The 13844-nt window shown below is 42.3% G+C and overlaps 1 protein-coding gene across 5 annotated transcripts in view; it reads left to right on the plus strand.

Annotated features, from left to right (window-relative positions):
* Positions 1-13844, plus strand: part of FRMD5 (FERM domain containing 5) — a 346861-nt gene that overhangs the window by 163728 nt on the left and 169289 nt on the right. The gene's annotated exons all lie outside the window — the stretch shown is intronic.

Below are 13844 nucleotides of genomic sequence, written 5' to 3' on the forward strand. Positions count from 1 at the left end.
ACGTTACTCTGTTTTCTTCTCCCAGATTTGTGAAGCAGTGTGACTCTCTTTAAAGGCCCGAACATGCTGCTTTTGAGGTCAACAGCAAAACTCCCATTAATTTCAGAGGGAACGCAGCAGCCACTTCTAGTCCATCAGATTTCAGAATTCCTTAGGATATCAACATGGGGATAATGCTGCTTAACTGGGGGAGCAGCGCTGTCATCCCACCTAGTGAAATGTCACAGAAATCCACAGTAGTAGTTTGCAGTTGTTTTTGATGCCTTAAACTGCCCACGTCCCTTCTGTTGTTAGGAGGAGAGTGATTTCATGGCTAGTTTGGCCCAGTCCCGTAACTCTGGCTGTCGTGGTCATGGGGTTTGTCTTTGTCCCCAGGCCTGGTAGCAGGATGCTCTGTTGGTGGCACTAAGCCCCTGGGAATTGTTGGGAGAAATAAGAGCTTGATTCGCGGTGCAAGGATTTCTCATGCGTCTGTCCCAGGGTGTGCGCCTGTCCCAGGGAAGGCCGAAGCCTCTGGTGCCTGTTAGCCATTGCAGTTGCTCACCAAACAAGCCAGTAGAAATTGGTTCGTAAAAGAGGATGAAATAAAAGACAAGGCCTGTCACGTACTGGCATTGCCCTGAGAGATGCAGGGGGAGGCCTGGCTTGGGAGTGAACCGGCCAGCGTTGGGGGACAGCGCTGCAATTGCTCTTCCTGGTCCAATGTGGTGACCGGACAGTAGGCAGCAACCAGGGCCTCTCTGTTCCCCCTCTCTGGGCTCCTGCTGGGAAGGAGCTGCCAAGGGATGGTTGCTGCTGGTGAGGAGTGTAATCCTTGCCCCAGCTAACCGCCCCCCCCTCAGATATTCCCAGACACCCTCCACCATCCCCCACCTACCCAGCGCCCCTTGACACCTTCCAAAGGCCCCCCCCCCGACTCCCTCCAGCATTCTCCCACCTGCCCCAGTACAGCTCCCCAGTTTTGTGCAGCTCTGTCCTGCCACAGGCAGCATGTGTGTGATGGGGAATCAGTGACTCCCTCTCAGCCATGAGAAATGGCACAGGGGCATGGAGCAGCCCCACACGTGGCATCTTTGAGAATATAGGGAAGGTTTTTGCTGGTGCTTTTCCAAAAAGAGTTTCCACAGAGGTATTCTACCCCAATTGAAGATTGTCAAAGATAAGTGGAAGGAATGGATCCAGTGTAGAGGATACACTAACCAAGGATAAAATATGTTCAAAAGCAGACTTTCCAGATTCTCTTTTCATGACATACTCTCTGCGCTACCTAATATTTATTTTATATTGTCAGTAAAACACTGTGTGGATGTCTTAAAAAAAAAATAAAAGCATGATAGGATTTATTGGAATATTCCTGCTCTCTTCCCTATCCACCTGGAATATTACCTTTTCTAGATTAGTTGGATCATTTATGCCTTTGTACAAGGCTGCAGTTTTCAGTTCTTCTAGCAGATATCTATTTTTTGGAGGATTAATCACTTTGCAGACAGCCAATGCCCTGAGCAAAATTTTCTCTTGTTCTTTGTTAATATTCAGTATGAAATGTAATGTCTCCAAGGACAAAGATCTTCGGGTTGCTTAGTATATCAGAGTTCATTATCATGTTAATCCTTCTGATTACTTTCTCCCAACAGGAAATATACATATGGACAGTTCCATAACATGTGAATTAGAATTATTTTGTCTTTCTCGCAAGGCCAGCATTTATCATTTCCCTTTCTGACAGTTTTCATTCACAGGCCAGAGTTCAGGAAGATCTGAATATCATTTTATTTCGGATTAGGTGTTGTCTTTGATGCAGGAACAGTTTGCTTATCTTATGCATTTTGTGCCAAATTTTACCACCTATCTTTATTATATTTTAATTCATTATTCTATACATTTATTAGCTTCTCTACTTTACTGGAGCAGGAGAAGTGTATAGATGAGTGAGGTGAACTTTGTTTTGGGTAATGATTCTGGGAAAGTCATAAGCCTGGGTATTTATTTTTTAGAGATGATTCAGGTATGAGGGGGATATTGTTCCATTTCATATTTATCTGCTTGTCATGCATTTTAGGGAAGGATTTGCCCATGGCTGTTTTATCTAATTTCTCATGTTTAATTATTTCAAAGGAGTACACAATACAATATCAAACTGTTCTGTGGACACTTGAAGTTCATTAAAAACAAATTAAACAGATTGTTTCATCATTGCAGGCATATTTTGATACTTAGGGTTATTGACAACCACTTCTCTAGGATGTGTGGTTTGTACAGTGATTATTACTTGTTTAGCGGCACTCCTGGGGGATGCATGGATTCCTAGCCCGTTCCCCAAGGAACTTGCAATGTAAGAAGATGAACAGCAGGCATCAGTGTAGAAACATAAAGCACCAGGGAAGAAAGAGACGGAATCGTCCCCTTGTGATACTGGAATTGTGTGTATGTGTTTATTTTAAACAAATAAATCATACACCAAGTAGTGGACTAACCCCAAGCAGGAAGAGGGGAGGGAAAGGGCAGGAGGCTAGCTTAATCATAAAAGACATCATCTTGCCTATGGCAGAAGCTGATCGAATGTGCAGGAAGCATCACAGAAAGGCTGAGAGAGCAATGTCAGGGCATGCTCGCTTTCCTGGTTAGCTGGCTGCTTTGCTGAACACATTGTGAGAAATTGCTTGTAGATTCAGAAATAAGGTGTTTTTTTTTTTGTTTTGTTTTTTTGGATCCGCTAGAGCATAGATAAGTGCTGTTACCTGGTACCAAGGAACACATTACCACTGTGTCCCTGGACAAATCTCTGCTAGTCTCCCATCTTTCAGCAGGTCCTGATCTATGGGTAACTGTCTAGTTAGCCCACGAAGGCTTATGCTCAAATAAATTTGTTACCCTCTAAGGTGCCACAAGTACTCCTGTTCTTTTTGCGGATACAGACTAACACGGCTGCTACTCTGAAACCTGTCTAGTGTGTGTGGCTCACAGTGCCGTCTAGTGGACAGAGTATCAGTCCTGCTCTGGCATGGTCGTGATAATCCTATAGCACTATGGCCTGCAGAAAGGCCAAGTCTCTTAATACAGCTACCAACTAAGAGAGTTTCTCCTTCAGTTGGGCCCAGCTTGTGTTTTTTGAGCAGAAGCTCTTGCATTCTGTTCTGTTTGTTGACTGTGAAGCACATGTGGCCTTGGAATAGTTACACTAAGCGTATGAAATGGCCCATGTGGTGTGTCTAGGACACACAGGCTGTAACTGAAGGGTGTGTCCCATGTAATTGGGCATTGCAAGCTATGTAGGTGACAGATCTGCTGCATATATTGGATTTTGGGTAAAACAAACTTAAAAATAACACCAGCTGATAGTGCAGGGTACATATAGTAAAGTCAGCAGCAGAAGGGGCTTGGAGAGATGGCAAATAAGGGCATGCTAATTACAACTCACTGTCTCCCATAATCAGGGAACTACAAGGAAAACTTGGCACTCTTCACCATTCACCACTGTAGATGTGCTTTATTAGCAGAACTCTTAGGGAAGGAGAGGCAGTATGATCCTGTGATAAACTCATGAACTTGGAGTCAAGAGACCAAGATTGTATTCCTGGCTCTGTGCTTCTGGGCAAATCTTATAAACTGCTTTGTGCCTGTAAAGTGAGGATAATGAGACTTCCCCAGCATTTTAAAATGCTTTGAGACCGAGAGATAAGTGATTGTGACAATCAGGGTCCAGATACCCGCAGTGCAGAACAAGGGGTCTGAACCCCAAAGAATAAACAATTGAATCAACTGACTATATGCAAGCTTATTTTACTGTAAGAGTGCATCAAGTAAGGTCTTTATGAAAGCCCGTGTCATGCTGGTTATGAAGATCATTAAGAACACAAGAATGGCTGGCTCAGAACAATGGTCCAGCTAGCCCAGTATCCTGTTTTCCAACAGTGGCCAATGCCAGGTGCCCCAGAGGGAATGAACAGAACAGGGAATCAAGTGATCCATCCCCCTGTCACCCATTCTCAGTTTCTGGCAAACAGAGGCTAGGGACACCATCCCTGCCCATCCTGTCTGATAGCCATGGATGGACCTATCCTCCATTGCATGATATGTGTATGGGTGGTGTACAAAGAGTATGTATGTGTGTAGGAAATACATTCTTAAAATACGTTTTGGGGACAGAATTGATAAAGAGGCCTGCCTTAGACAGAGGTGTGTGGATTTACCTGTCTGAGTCAAGCTTTGTAAGCTACAGACAAGGAAAATACATTTACATAGAAGTTAAACAAAGCAATCAAGCTAACAAGTGGCAGAGGATTCGGTTTAGTGAGCACACCACGAGACAGAATCTGCACCCCAGGAAGTGTGGCTTGCACCTGAGGCAAAGACGATGGATTTTGGGAAATATAAGGGGAACACGAAGACATTGTAATTATCCATCACTCATGGGAGACTGAGAACAGCGCCCTTGGAACCTGTGAACGGTGGATCCTCTTGGCCTGAGGGCAGGAGGCTGTATATCAATGATGAGGTAGAATGTAAAGAAATAAGAAGTGATGCAATGGATAAGACAGAGTCCGTCTGGGCAAAAATTACATTGGGGAAGATAACTAGTAAAGCCTCTCCTACGATAGTGCTTGGGGTGTGCTATAGACCTCCGGGATCTAATTTGGATATGGATAGAGCCCTTTTTAATGTTTTTAATAAAGTAAATACTAATGGAAACTGCATGATCATGGGAGACTTTAACTTCCCAGATATAGACTGGAGGACCAGTGCTAGTAATACTAATAGGGCTCAGATTTTCCTAGATGCGATAGCTGATGGATTCCTTCATCAAGTAGTTGCTGAACCGACTAGAGGGGATGCCATTTTAGATTTAATTTTGGTAAATAGCGAGGACCTCATAGAAGAAATGGTTGTAGGGGACAATCTTGGCTCAAGTGATCATGAGCTAATTCAGTTCAAACTAAATGGAAGGATTAACAAAAATAAATCTGCAACTAAAGTTTTTGATTTCAAAAGGGCTGACTTTCAAAAATTAAGGAAATTAGTTAGGGAAGTGGATTGGACTGAAGAACTTATGGATCTAAAGGTAGAGGAGGCCTGGGATTACTTTAAATCAAAGCTGCAGAAGCTATCGGAAGCCTGTATCCCAAGAAAGGGGAAAAAATTCATAGGAAGGAGTTGTAGACCAAGCTGGATGAGCAAGCATCTTAGAGAGGTGATTAAGAAGAAGCAGAAAGCATACAGGGAATGGAAGATGGGAGGGATCAGCAAGGAAAGCTACCTTATTGAGGTCAGAACATGTAGGGATAAAGTGAGACAGGCTAAAAGTCGAGTAGAGTTGGACCTTGCAAAGGGAATTAAAACCAATAGTAAAAGGTTCTATAGCCATATAAATAAGAAGAAAACTAAGAAAGAAGAAGTGGGGCCATTAAACACTGAGGATGGAGTGGAGGTTAAAGATAATCTAGGCATGGCCCAATATCTAAACAAATACTTTGCCTCAGTCTTTAATAAGGCTAAAGAGGATCTTAGGGTTAATGGTAGCATGACAAATGGGAATGAGGATATGGAGGTAGATATTACCATATCTGAGGTAGAAGCGAAACTGAAACAGCTTAATGGGACTAAATCGGGGGGCCCAGATAATCTTCATCCAAGAATATTAAAGGAATCGGCACCTGAAATTGCAAGCCCATTAGCAAGAATTTTTAATGAATCTGTAAACTCAGGAGTAGTACCGAATGATTGGAGAATTGCTAACATAGTTCCTATTTTTAAGAAAGGAAAAAAAAGTGATCCGGGTAACTACAGGCCAGTTAGTTTGACATCTGTAGTATGCAAGGTCCTGGAAAAAATTTTGAAGGAGAAATTAGTTAAGGACATTGAAGTCAATGGTAAATGGGAGAAAATACAACATGGTTTTACAAAAGGTAGATCGTGCCAAACCAACCTAATCTCCTTTTTTGAAAAAGTAACAGATTTTTTAGATAAAGGAAATGCAGTGGATCTAATTTACCTAGATTTCAGTAAGGCATTTGATACCGTGCCACATGGGGAATTATTAGTTAAATTGGAGAAGATGGGGATCAATATGAACATCAAAAGGTGGATAAGGAATTGGTTAAAGGGGAGACTGCAACGGGTCCTACTGAAAGGTGAACTGTCAGGTTGGAGGGAGGTTACCAGTGGAGTTCCTCAGGGATCGGTTTTGGGACCAATCTTATTTAATCTTTTTATTACTGACCTTGGCACAAAAAGTGGGAGTGTGCTAATAAAGTTTGCAGATGATACAAAGCTGGGAGGTATTGCCAATTCGGAGAAGGATCGGGATATTTTACAGGAGGATCTGGATGACCTTGTAAACTGGAGTAATAGTAATAGGATGAAATTTAATAGCGAGAAGTGTAAGGTTTAGGGATTAATAACATTTAGGGATTAATAACAAGAATTTTAGTTATAAGTTGGGGACACATCAATTAGAAGTAACGGAAGAAGAGAAGGACCTTGGAGTATTGGTTGATCATAGGATGACTATGAGCTCCCAATGTGATATGGCTGTGAAAAAAGCTAATGCAGTTTTGGGATGCATCAGGAGAGGCATTTCCAGTAGGGATAAGGAGGTTTTAGTACCATTATACAAGGCACTGGTGAGACCTCACCTAGAATACTGTGTGCAGTTCTGGTCTCCCATGTTTAAAAAGGATGAATTCAAACTGGAGCAGGTACAGAGAAGGGCTACTAGGATGATCCGAGGAATGGAAAACTTGTCTTATGAAAAAAGAAAAGGAGTACTTGTGGCACCTTAGAGACTAACAAATTTATTAGAGCATAAGCTGAAGTGAGCTGTAGCTCACAAAAGCTTATGCTCTAATAAATTTGTTAGTCTCTAAGGTGTCACAAGTACTCCTTTTCTTTTTGCGAATACAGACTAACACGGCTGCTACTCTGAAACTTGTCTTATGAAAGGAGACTTAAGGAGCTTGGCTTGTTTAGCCTAACTAAAAGGAGGTAGAGGGGAGATATGATTGCTCTCTATAAATATATGAGAGGGATAAATACAGGAGAGGGAGAGGAATTATTTCAGCTCAGCACCAATGTGGACACAAGAACAAATGGGTATAAACTGGCCACCAGGAAGTTTAGACTTGAAATTAGACGAAGGTTTTTAACCATCAGAGGAGTGAAGTTTTGGAATAGCCTTCCAAGGGAAGCAGTGGGGGCAAAAGATCTATCTGGTTTTAAGATTCTACTCGATAAGTTTATGGAGGAGATGGTATGATGGGATAATGGGATTTTGGTAAGTAATTGATCTTTAAATATTCAGGATAAAAAGGACTAATCCCCTGAGATGGGATATTAGATGGATGGGATCTGAGTTGTTACAGAAAATTCTTTCCTGGCTATCTGGCTGGTGAATCTTGCCCATATGCTCAGGGTTTAGCTGATCGCCATATTTGGGGTCGGGAAGGAATTTTCCTCCAGGGCAGATTGGAGAGGCCCTGGAGGTTTTTTGCCTTCCTCTGTAGCATGGGGCATGGGTGACTTGAGGGAGGCTTCTCTGCTCCTTGAAGTCTTTAAACCATGATTTAAGGACTTCAATAGCTCAGACATCGGTTTGGTTTTTTGTAGGACTGGGTGGGTGAGATTCTGTGGCCTGCGCTGTGCAGGAGGTCGGACTAGATGATCAGAATGGTCCCTTCTGACCTTAGTATCTATGAATCTATAATTTGCTGCACGTGAGAAACTGTTTAGACAAAGATATCTTGTCAACTGCTGGAAATGACCCACCTTGATTGTCACTACAAAAGGTTCCCCCCTCCCACGCCGCTCTCTTGCTGGTAATAGCTCACCTTACCTGATCACTCTTGTTACAGTGTGTATGGTAACACCCATTGTTTCATGTTCTCTGTGTAAATAAAATCTCTCCACTGTATTTTCCACTGCATGCATCCGATGAAGTGAGCTGTAGCTCACGAAAGTTATGCTCAGATAAATTTGTTAGTCTCTAAGGTGCCACAAGTACTCCTTTTCTTTTTGCGGATACAGACTAACACGGCTGCTACTCTGAAACCATATCACTGAGTGTCTACCGAAGCCGCTAAATGCTCTGTGATAATACACGACATTACCACAAATAGCAGGGCTTTATCTTGAATGGTTGCATTGTGTAAGGCAAGCAAAGGACTCTGTTTAGCTTTCGCTTTGCTAAGCGGTTTTGTAACTTTTGTAGCTCACTTCACTTTCAGGTAAAGTAAATTTTTTATGAACCATTTATAAATTTCCTTTTTCCCCCGAGCTTTTTCCTGAATTCAGTTGCTAGAAGTGAAGTGAGCTCTGCAGGAATGTTGCCAACAAAATGTAAGCAAGGGTGCCTGTTTCTCTGATTGTAAGTAATATATCCTCCTTCGATTTTTAAATCAACTATTCGTGCAGTAGCATCAGCCGCAAAGCACAGAGTCTGCTCTTGAAGCGTCTCGTAAGAGGCACTCTTTTATAATGAGTACTTGTGGCACCTTAGAGACTAACAAATTTATTTGAGCATAAGCTTTCGTGACCTACAGCTCACTTCATCACGAAAGCTTATGCTCAAATAAATTTGTTAGTCTCTAAGGTGCCACAAGTACTCCTTTTCTTTTTGCGAATACAGACTAAGAAGGCTGCTACTCTGAAACCTGTCTTTTATAATGGAGATTCCCTGCAGGCTTTGCAAATACCCTCTGCAGATCCCTGCAGGGAAACTAAGCTTTTCAGTAGGATGTGGAATCCAGATCTATTCGCAAGTAACATCTCTTTGGTGTTTTAGACTGACTTGCACCAGATCTCCTACTCAGTGTTTTCACTGGCATAAGTCCATTGACATCAATGGAATTACTCCTGGTTAACAGTGGTGTAAATGAGAGGAGACTCAGGCCCATGTACTGTGCTGATGTTCAGTGATCTCTACACACGTCTCAGGCTCTGATCCAGCTCCCAGTGAAGTCAATGTGAGGGACTCATGGGCTGCAGTGTTTCAGAGTAGCAGCCGTGTTAGTCTGTATTCGCAAAAAGAAAAGGACAAATGCATCCGATGAAGTGAGCTGTAGCTCACGAAAACTTATGCTCAGATAAATTTGTTAGTCTCTAAGGTGCCACAAGTCCTCCTTTTCTTTTTATGGGCTGCAGTGTGAGCGGGATCGGTCCTGAATGTGCTGGATTCTAATGGGACTCTGGGGCTCAAACCCCAACCTCAAACCCACAGTACTTACAAAGGATTTATTGCAAGCTCCTGCAGGCATAAGTTCCATATGCAAAAGCAAAACTTCAGTTTTCAGAGTAACAGCCGTGTTAGTCTGTATTCGCAAAAAGAAAAGGAGAACTTGTGGCACCTTAGAGACTAACAAATTTATTTGAGCATAAGCTTTCGTGAGCTACAGCTCACTTCATCAGATTCAAAACTTCAGTGCTTGCATCACTCAACCATAGATCAATCCAGGGCAATTCTGCAAAGCAGTGCTGTTCAGGGTCACTGAGTTAAGTCACTCCTAGTTCTAGCTTGGAAGTGCAACTACCCAGCTTCTCATTTGCCCAGACCAAGCTTGACACCCCTGGTTTTCAGAAGTCCACTCAACAATGCCCATGTGCAAAGCGAGAGCTAGCATATTGATTTCCAGCTTGTATGAAACAATCAGGATAACTTAAATTCAAAATTGGTCTTATTTATATACAGCAAGTAGAGTTTGCTCATTGGCAAAACAATATCCTTCCTCTAATGATGACTATTGTGGAGGAGTTTGCAGATCACTGAATAAAATAAACTGGAATGAGATGCATCAAGGATATATTGCAGCCTAATGAAAATACAGCGTGCCAGTTTAAACGAGCAAACATGGAGTCATCCCAAGCTGGCAGGAATGAAAGAGAGTGAGTTTGAATTAAAGAATGCCAGTGTGGGCACACTGGTTTCCTTGTATGGAGAGAGATTTTCAGTATTTCTACCTTGTAGACATATAAATTCAAAATTTAATTCATAAAAACTGTACAGTAGCAAAATGTAAGATGACATGTCATCAACCACCAGGACTTGTAATGCCGGGAGTGCTAAGCATAGGAAAGGACTGAGGTGTATTGCTGCAGGGCTCAGGAAAGCTCTAAAGAAAGCGTTTGTGTGGTCCTCTCAAGGGTTCCTGTTCTGTAGTGGGATCTATAAAGATGGATCTTTGTGTCTGCGTGGCATTTGTCACAAGACTATGGGCATAATTAGTAAATGAATACAAGTTGCCCTGTATTAATTGGTGTGTGCAGAAAATAGCATATGTGATGAACAAATAAATTATTGGAACAGTTAGAAATTAAACATAGTTCTTAGAGCCCTGCTATGACTCCATGAGTTTTTGGAAGAAAGTATGGGCAAAACTTTATTTTGATATACTGCACAAGTCATTTGAGGCAGCTCCAACAGGAAATAACATGAAGGACATTGAGCATGAAGATTTTTCTTTTCACACAACTGTGTCACAGTATGTGGGATTTTCCCATTACCACAACTGTAATTTACACATTGCGGGGTAGTGAAACAATTTGAAAACTTCCCCCACCCCTCCTCTGGCCCAATGACTGTTCCACTTTGGATGAATATTGAAAGAGTCATTGGGCCAGCGAGAGAGACCACCACCTCCTCCTGGAGTCATTGGACCCACTCCAGGAGGTGTGGGCAGAGGCCACCCACTGGACATAGTGTAGGCCTCTGAATGTGTGCCTACGCCCTGTTTGAGAACTGCTTTGGGGTTAGGTGGGAGATAGGCACCTGGACGCCTATCGGGAGCCCCAGGGTCTGAAACTCTGGAGTCGCACCCATACCTCATTGATGTCACAGCTTGGCTCTGTCTGGTCTTTCTTTCCTCTGCCCCATAGTGGACACACCAGACAGGCTGGCTTTAGTTAGGAGTACTAGGAAGACCAAATATTTGCAATCAAATGATCCCTGTTTCTCAGATTAGCAGTCAGATTACTACAAAAGTAAACTTGGTAATTGCTTCCACTTATACTCTATGGACATTTAATGACTGAAGTTCAGTTCAGATGTGTCCTGACAGCTCCAGATTAGCACAGATGTACTATTTTACTGCTCTGGACTTAATGCAAGACCCCTAACCAATGACTTTACTTATTGGCCTATTCAAGGCAGGTGCTGTTACAACCAAGGTGGTCAGGGGAGAAAAGTCTCTGTTTTCTTAAATAACTTGAAATTCATGCAGCCTAAAGCCATTAAAAACACTGAACTCAAACAGGATTTGTCAAGAGGCTGATGGTTTTCCTTGATAAAAGGAGTTCATCCAGCCCCTTTTCCAGCAGCAGCACCCTCCAGTGATATAAAGCAAGAGATTGTAATTGCTTTAGCAAGTGAGAACAGGAGAAGTTCCCCTCTGTGGATTTTCAACTGGCACAGAGATGCTCTGTGTTTCTTAGCTTTCTCTGCAGGCTATGCACATTACCAGATGCCTCGGGTTATGTCCATAATGGTAGTGGAGACATTGGACTAGTGGTGTCCTTATCAGAAGCTATTTAAATAGTATCTTTGCCTCTACAATCAGCTGGCATTTCTGATTAGATGTCAAAGATGTTTCCAACTTGGATATCTCTAAACCCTGATGTTTCATGAGTGGTTTGAAGAGGTGTTTCACTTAGAACCCTTGAGCCTATTCTGGGTGAGGGTGGAAATTTAAACCAATTGCTGTTTATAGCACACAATCCCAGAGGATTCCTTCAGTCTCTGCTTATTTACCTGCATGTCACGCACCAGATTTGTCAACCACATCTACAAGCACGATAGCTTGATTTTATTCCTGGATGGGAAGGGGACCTCATCTTCTCTGCCAGAGCCCTGAGCATGTCTCTACTTTCTATCCCGAAAGCGCCATGTGTTGGCCATCATTCTTTGAGCTAAGGGGAACTGGTACTATGCTGTTGAACATGCCAAGGCAGTCCTTGATTTGAGGAATGCCTTCCTCTTTACAGGGTGCAGCTCAGGGCCTTTCAAGGCACTCACGACCGCCAGCAACCAACAGAAAAATCTAGGATCTGAACCCTGGACAGTGTTTTGTGTGTCATATAAACTTATACCTATGGGTCTGTGCTTCCAATGAATCGTGTGCTTGAGTGCTTTGCTGGTCTGTGGCTAGAGTACTTAGCACCTGATAGCATCCAGCCCTAGGAGAGCTGCCTGGTGCAGATTTTTCATGAAAGCAAGATAGTTGTATGTTGAGTCTGTTAATGTGGTTAGTCTAGATCATGCTAAATATAAAATTGCAATGGAGTTTTCATTTCAAAATTAACTATAGCTTCAAGGCTCAGAGATGTCATATGGGACTTGGATTTCCGTTACTCAGTATTAGTTTTCCCATTTCTCTTGCATATATTTATAACTCAGCTTTTTGTAATAATGATCTCGGTTTCCTTTTCAGAAGCAAGTGTGCTGAAAATCTAGCTTGCAGCTTGGATTTTCTCTGCTGCAACATTCCTCTTCATCTCTTAGATTAATGTTTTAAACTGTCTGTGAAATAGAGCTAAGCAGAAATATATTGGCCTGCATTATCCTGATCTTGTTATAGAAATGCTGTCCTAACCAAAAAATACTGTCATCTGGGTAATACAATGGCAAAGAGTGTTTATAGTTCTCTGCTCACTGATTTCTTATTCACATTCTTGATGTGTGAATTCCAACTTTGCAGCACTGCACTGATTACCTTATTTGTTTTAAGGCCATCTGGGAGCAGCAAGTGATGACAGTAAGTTTGGTAGGGTTATTTTTAAAATTAAACAAAAATATTTTTTGTCTGAAACCCTTTTATAAAAATCCTCTGTACTTAATCCATTATGAATATTTGAATGGTGGTAAATTTATCATTCTGGCAGAGGCTTGTGTCTTCCTTGTCTTTAATTAGGTTTCAGAGTAGCAGCCATGTTGGTCTGTATCTGCAAAAAGAAAAGGAGTACTTGTGGCGCCTTAGAGACTAACACATTTATTTGAGCATAAGCTTTTGTGAGCTACAGCTCACTTCATCGGATGCATCTTCTTAATTGTGATTCATTGAAGAATGTTTTCATGTAAGGAATCGCAGACTGATGGCCCTGTTACAGGAATCAAAGCAGCAAGACTGGGTCCAAATAGGAGACATTTTTCATGGAATTACTGTGGTTTATTTTGTTTTGAATAACACATAATAGTCTGTGATTGTTAGTGGGTGCTTTCTGTAGAGGGTTGCTTTCTTTGTTCAAGTCCTGTTTGGGGATTTGGGATCGGACACAGCACTCATATTTGTCCTCCTCCTCTTAAATGACTTCATCCATGAGCCTTTCTTCTGAGTAACAGGCCAACAGGGAAAGGAAAAGGTGAAATGGAATTTTATAGTGTGTTTTGACCAGGTCATAGGCATTGTTCAGATAATGGCATAATTGTGCTTGAAAACTAGCATAATTTTCCCATTCATGCTTGTTCAGACAAATAGAGGGGATGGCAAATATTTTCAGAGGTATGTGGGAGCTGCCATGTTGGGACAGATCAGATCAATGGTCCATCCACATTCTGGTATCCTGTTTCCAGCAAGGGCCAATCCAGGGTCGTTCCAAGGAACGTGAAAACCTGTGTAAACAACGTGGCCAGTTGTGCAGAAGTGAACTCTTTCAGATGCTGTGACAGTGCACTGGTGGAGTGCAGATGACACTAGGCAGGGTCTGCCACACCAGGTGTGGCCCAGTGCGATAGCAACAAGTTGCTTTGCTTCTTATCCCCTTGCAGGATTCTGGCAGCATACTATCTCTGGCTGGGAAGGTATTAATTTCCCTCAAATTATGGCAGGAGTGGTTGTGCTTTGCCCTTCATGGTGGGATCTTCA

This window comes from Dermochelys coriacea, chromosome 10, assembly GCF_009764565.3.
Source record: "Dermochelys coriacea isolate rDerCor1 chromosome 10, rDerCor1.pri.v4, whole genome shotgun sequence".
NCBI classification, from domain to species: domain Eukaryota; kingdom Metazoa; phylum Chordata; order Testudines; family Dermochelyidae; genus Dermochelys; species Dermochelys coriacea.